This window comes from Melanerpes formicivorus, unplaced genomic scaffold (assembly GCF_026170545.1).
Source record: "Melanerpes formicivorus ecotype bairdi unplaced genomic scaffold, bMelFor1.0.p_v2 SCAF_43, whole genome shotgun sequence".
NCBI lineage: Eukaryota > Metazoa > Chordata > Aves > Piciformes > Picidae > Melanerpes > Melanerpes formicivorus.
In genome coordinates this window covers 2966414-2972413 of record NW_027142395.1, presented here as the reverse complement: position 1 = coordinate 2972413, position 6000 = coordinate 2966414, and the positions used below count along the sequence as shown (strand labels likewise).

At 39.1% G+C, this 6000-nt stretch overlaps 1 long non-coding RNA gene across 1 annotated transcript in view; it reads left to right on the top strand.

Moving 5' to 3' along the window:
- The first annotated feature begins 1308 nt into the window (after window positions 1-1308).
- LOC137451379 (uncharacterized) overlaps window positions 1309-6000 on the top strand; it is a 134012-nt gene continuing 129320 nt past the window's right edge. Inside the window, exon 1 of the long non-coding RNA XR_010989802.1 lies at window positions 1309-1543. This is a non-coding gene — a long non-coding RNA (uncharacterized lncRNA). The remainder of the gene's footprint in view (window positions 1544-6000) is intronic.

The window sequence follows — 6000 nt, the reverse complement described above, 5'->3', positions numbered from 1 at the left end:
ATGTCATCTTTCTGGTCCCATTAGCTTTTACCTATGTCCTTCCTCTCATTTTCTCTCTCCTGGTAGAATAAAACTCAATTTTTATTCCAATACAGGGAGGCTGATATCCTTTTAATATTTTTCTCATTGTAGACTACATTGCATCCAGCGTAGTCTAGTGTGTTTACCGTTTCCTCTCCTTTACCTGCTGATTGTATTCTGCTGTTATCACTGTACCTCCACAGTTTCAGTTTTTCCTGGTACCCTCTTATCAAAGGCAAAAGTGCTAGTCAAAGATTTCTTTGCTTCTACAACCTCCCCAGTTTCTCTTTCTGTACCTCTGCATCTGAAGTTTCCCCCCATTTTTCTGTCTTTAGTTTGTGGAGCTGGTTTTATGTGGAAAATGACACCATACTAAGGCATGGCCCAGTGCTAAGCTGATAATGTAGACAGTGTAGAAGCATTTCTGCTTTTGTCCTTCAACTCTTTGGAGCAGATTTCCTGATTTGTCTCATTAGCACTGATTTGCTTTGTGCTCTGAGTGCTGTTGCTCTGATGGCAAGAGCTACAGCATCTAGATCTCCATTTTCCCTGGCACAGGCAAAGCAGCAGTGATGAGTGCCTTTCCCTAGCTTTTTCTTGGCAGATTTCCCAGAAAGATGTGTATTTAATTTTAATTTGCTCTTTGTGGCCAGCAGCAATACTACAGCCTTTAGTGTCTCAACAATGCCTCTGTATTTAACTCTGTATGTGTCTAAGGCCTCACCTGCTCTCATACAATTAAATTGAATATATGATCACATTTATTGTATATACAGTTAATTCCCCTTTAATTTGTTGCTTCATCTGCTTGTTGTGACTTCAAAAGAAAACAAACACCACCACCCCTTCACCCCCCTCTCCACCCCCAATCACTTTCCGGGAAAGGTTTCCTCTGCACATATAGTATATCATACTAAAGCTGTTATCAAGTTTCAGGCAGGGAAGCATTTGTCTGTCAAAATGCTTCAAAAGAAACCACAAAATGAGCATTCCATAAATCCAGAAGCAGCGCAGGGGTGGAATATGAGACCTGCAGTATGTAACATGAGTCTTTTAGTCTAACCTCCCGTTTCCATCCTGGTGCTAAATATACAGCTGACGTCCTTGCAAGAAAACAAATGCACTGAGCTTGGACATAGGTGTTGTTGGAAAGGCTATGGGCACCATTAGCTTAGGGTTAGTTTAGTTTCTATAAATTTCCACTGTGGGAGGCAGTCGCCTCTGTTCAGAGATCCCCCTGCAGAGGCTGTCACCTCTAAGGGCATTACAGGGCTGTGTACTATCTGTGTCTGGTGGTTTGGAATCCCAGCTTCAGTCGTGCTACTCTGAGGATGCATGACAGAAGCATTATTGTAAGGCTTATTAGGGGTTGGTGATTCTGTGTGTGAGACCAGATAGGCTCTATGAAGTTAGGAAAGTGCTGCTTTTTCTATTCCAGACCCTCAGTGAGATTAGTGCTGGCTGACTCCAGAGTGTTGTCCCATGATTCTGAGTTGGAGTTTCTCCACCTACAAAATCAAGGGTAAGGATCAAAGTATCTTGAGATAATAGAATGAAAAGTACTGTGGTTATTATGATTGTACATCTTGCTGTTAATATCTGAAAGAGAGATATGATGTTCATACATTCATGAAGAATGAAATGCTATGAAACTAGTGAAACTGTAACAATAGCATGGGGAATGCTGGTAAAATACCAGCATGACATGTTTTGAGTTAGAAATATTGTATTTTCTGCCACATGTTAGGAACCACTAACCCTGGTGGCTACTGTAACTGATTAAGAATTGTATGGGGAATCTGTTTTCAATATCTGTGCTTTAAAAATATCTTGGAATGCAACTCTGGAAAAGAAAAGACATTTCCTGAAATCTGCCTCTATGCCAGTTTTTCAGTGTCTAATTTCTGTTTTTCTTATTATTTTTTTTTTTTGTTCCTTCTGTTGTTTCTAAACTTTGTTATTTCATATACCACTTCTTCATGGTCTCAAAGAATTGACAGTTTATCAGCAGTCACATGCTGAAAAAGAAGTGTGTAGTTATACATGTTTTTGGGTTTTGTTTTGTACTTTATTTTTTTTCAGAGAGAATGTTAAGCACTTCAGGCAGAAGAATCTCTGTGTCTTCCTGATTTCTGTAATATAAAATAGTGAGGAAACTTGAAATGTACACTTCTGTAATGTCTATTGATTCCCCCCCCCCCCCCCCTAAATATTGGACCATTACAGCTGAAAAGATCTGATGAAACTTAAAGAGCATTAAGCACTTCAATTCAGCCTGACTAAGCTGGAATGGATGCTTCAAAATAATAATTATCCTCTCTTTTGTAATAAGGAACTGAAAACTATGTTGTTACAAGTATCAGGGCCACTGACAGCACCATTTCTGCCTGGTGGACCTGAAAGCTCAATGAGAGCTCTATGGCTTCTCAGGCCACAGAGAAAAATAGGATATCGGCAGTTCTGAATCCAGTTTCTATCTCTGACACATCTTTCTTCTCTGCCTTAGAATAAATTTTCTTGTCCTCATGTATTTTAGCTTACTCACCAACTGCATAAAATTTCTGTGGTTATGTTCTTGCAAAATGCTTTCAAGTAATGAGGTGAAAGTTAAAAAAGTCTTTAAAAAAAAGTTTCTGTGATGATCTCAAAGGTATTTTCCAACCTGGTTAATTCTATTCTATTCTATTCTATTCTATTCTATTCTATTCTATTCTATTCTATTCTATTCTATTCTATTCTATTCTATTCTATTCTATTCTATTCTATTCTATTCTCAGACTGCTTTGGCAATTGTCAGTGGAAATTTTACCATAAACTCAAATGGTTGGATTTAGGTTTAGATTAAGTTCTGTCAAAACCCCAGTTATAAAGGACTTAATAAATTTAAAGTATTATTATCATTGATTGCTTTAATTTAAATCAACGATTTCATGCAGCTATTCATATTAACAAGGTTTTTAGTCTCCCTGACACTTCATTCAGATTAGAACTCAATTCTCCTAGCCTGTACTAGGAAGTATTCAGGCAATTAATTTAGTTGACCCAATGCTTTTCCTTTCATCCTCCTAAAAATATACCTTCCATCATCCTCAAAGTCGTATCAGATAAGAAACTCATGCCTGAAACGTCAACATATTTAACTGCTTTAGTTTGGAGGTGGCAAGGTCCAGTGTCCTTGGGCCTTGAAAAGTGCTGACAGTGTTTCCTTTGTTTAATACGAGGTCCTGGTTTTAAAACCCTCGCTGTTCTTAAATGTGAAATGGAAGTAGGAGCAAGTGTTGTTTGGATACCACACCACAGGCACCATAGTAACTCAGTAGGACCAGAGGATTGGCTATCCCAGCTCAAGAGTGCTGTAGGGCTTCCAGCAGGGTGTTCTGTTGGGTAAGCAAGGAAGAGCTTGCTGTGTTTGCACCCATGTCTGCTGTTGAAGTTGATACTGCTGTGTTGTCTCAGGACCAGACAGGTTCAGCACCTATGTATCTGTCTGTAGACCAGTAGTGAGATGATTATGCCATCCTGTTAATTGATCCTGGATGTCCTATGTATGTGTTGGCTTCCTAAGGTGTGTGAATAAGTTCCTTGTTGGTTTGGAAGGCTTAGTAGGTGTCTATGTCTGGAGGGCTGGCCAAAGCTATGCAGATAGTCTCCAGCAGCTTCCTGAAGTCTTTGTGCTCAGATTTTGGTTTTGCTGAGCTTCTGGAGCTTATTCTGGTCTGTACTTCAACGTTCTGGTAGTGGGTAAACCTTCTGCTGTATCTAGACATCAGTGTTAACAATTCCACCAAAGAGCAGACATATATTTTTACTTCTATCAAAGACTGATGTTGCAGGCTCCAGATAGAGGACTATGTATATGGAATCCTACAGCAACCCAGTGGAAGATGCAAATCTAAATGCAAAAATAGATGTTTCAGCAAGGCAGAATTTTTCTCAATATCAGATTGAACCTAGTGGCTCTTCAACATGAAATTGATGCTGCCAAATACAGCAGCAGTGCTTAGCAGCAAATTATTGAGCATTAAGATGAAGACACAACAGAAGTCTCCAGAAAACTTTTAAGTGCAGTATTCTGATTGGGGAAATTTTGTCTTCAAAATTTTTTTCTTTGCCAGGAAAACAATTCCTCTAGATGGACTTAAAAGCTCTGTGATTTGACTAAGATTATTTTGGACATCAGAACTTCAAAAGCTGAAATGATGTAAGGTATTGGAATAAATGTCTATGTGGAGTTTGGTCTTTGTGGCCTTACAGAATTACTCAGACTTCCTTTATTTAATAAAAGAACCTAATGAAGAACCTTTTAAAAGTGACAGACCTATAATGGAAAGAAAAACTTGGTAATCCTCAGCTTGATGATAGCAGTCGGTGAAACACAGAAATAAGCATTCCTTGAACACACAAGATACACATGCAAGCATTAAAGGGTTCACAGCTCAGGGGAAATGGTATAGTGGCTAAAAGCTACATGGCAGACAAGGTCAGTTCTGGGTGTTTTCCACTCAGTGGCCATAATACTGTTGTCTAAAACTACTCAATTTAATTGTCACTGCTAGTGATGAATGCTCATATTAAGCAGCTCTTTCATAATTGGAATTAGCTGGGTTACTTTTCATGGTTGGTACTGACTAAAGAAATGGTCAAAAATACTTGAATGGTCTTGGCATATTTGGTACCATGTAACTACTGACAAAATGTAATTAATTACATGGTACCTAAAAAGATGCATATTGGGTTAAGTGTGAGAACTCATTGGCAAATTAATGACTGCATGGGACACACTCTGGTACAGCTCCTGTTAGTCATATAAGCATGTTTGATGAGAATGAGATGTATCCAGGAGCTTGAGCAAACACAGTCTGAACTAAATGCTTATCCTGTTAATAGAAAAGACTCTGAGAGTCATACTGTTGTGATCTGTCTTTCCATGTGTGTTCACACCTCCTGTTGTCTGATCCATGAAGTTGGGCACTTACAGTAAGTTGTTCAAATACACTTTGGGCAAACAGGTGTTTAGTGGAATTGCCTGAAGATACTTACTACCTTTATTTTAATGATGGTTTTGTGAAAATCCAATCCAGGGCTTGGTTCACCAAAGAACTTCTGTGTTCTAAAGGACCTAAGGGAATTTAGCCAGAAAAAAATGTGCTATACTGTGTCAAGGACCATTCCTGGCCACCTCGGGAGGGAATGTACAAAACTCTGCAGGTAGTGAGGAAGAAAGAGATAGTGGGTAGGAATCATTTGGAAGAATGATAGGTCTCAGCTTACTTCACCTTTCCCTGAATTCAGGATGCACTTCAGCCTCCTTCCCAGAATCATCAGCCATGAGCTGTTGTTGACTGAAGCAGCTTGATGCCTCATGGATAGCATACACACACCTCCCCAAAACTCTTTAGCCAGTTTTAGGCACTTCTTCAGCTCCTAAGAATATTTCTCCTTCACCAGCTGCCTTTCAAAGTGCTGTTTCACAGCCCACTGCTCATTTTCTCACATTGTCTTTACACCCTCTTAAACAAATCTCTTCTCCCTGACTCTACTCAACTGTCTAGTACTGGTTACAGAGACCCTAGCCTCCCAGTTCAGTGGGATTACCATTGACACTCATCTACTATTTAATTTCTCTGATGCTTAGAATTAATCTCTCCAGTCTGTCTCAATGAAAAGCATCACTCTTTGGGGAGCACTGATGGTTTTCAGCTCTGCAAACTCTTAAGTTTTATAGCCACACAATTTTGTGTCCACACAACCAGACAGTGCACCCAGTTACACAGTATAACCTCTGGAAATATGCATAATGAGATGGGGAAACTTTAGTCTTGTTTATGGTAATTTATGGTCATGTGCTGAAGGACTGCAACCGATTTTAGATATTTTGTTTTTAAAAAGTTAGCTAAATCTTGAGCTATGTAAGAAAAGCTGTGGTGGTCTTGCAAAATAAGACCCATAGCATCATATTAAGTTGAGATAATTAATCAC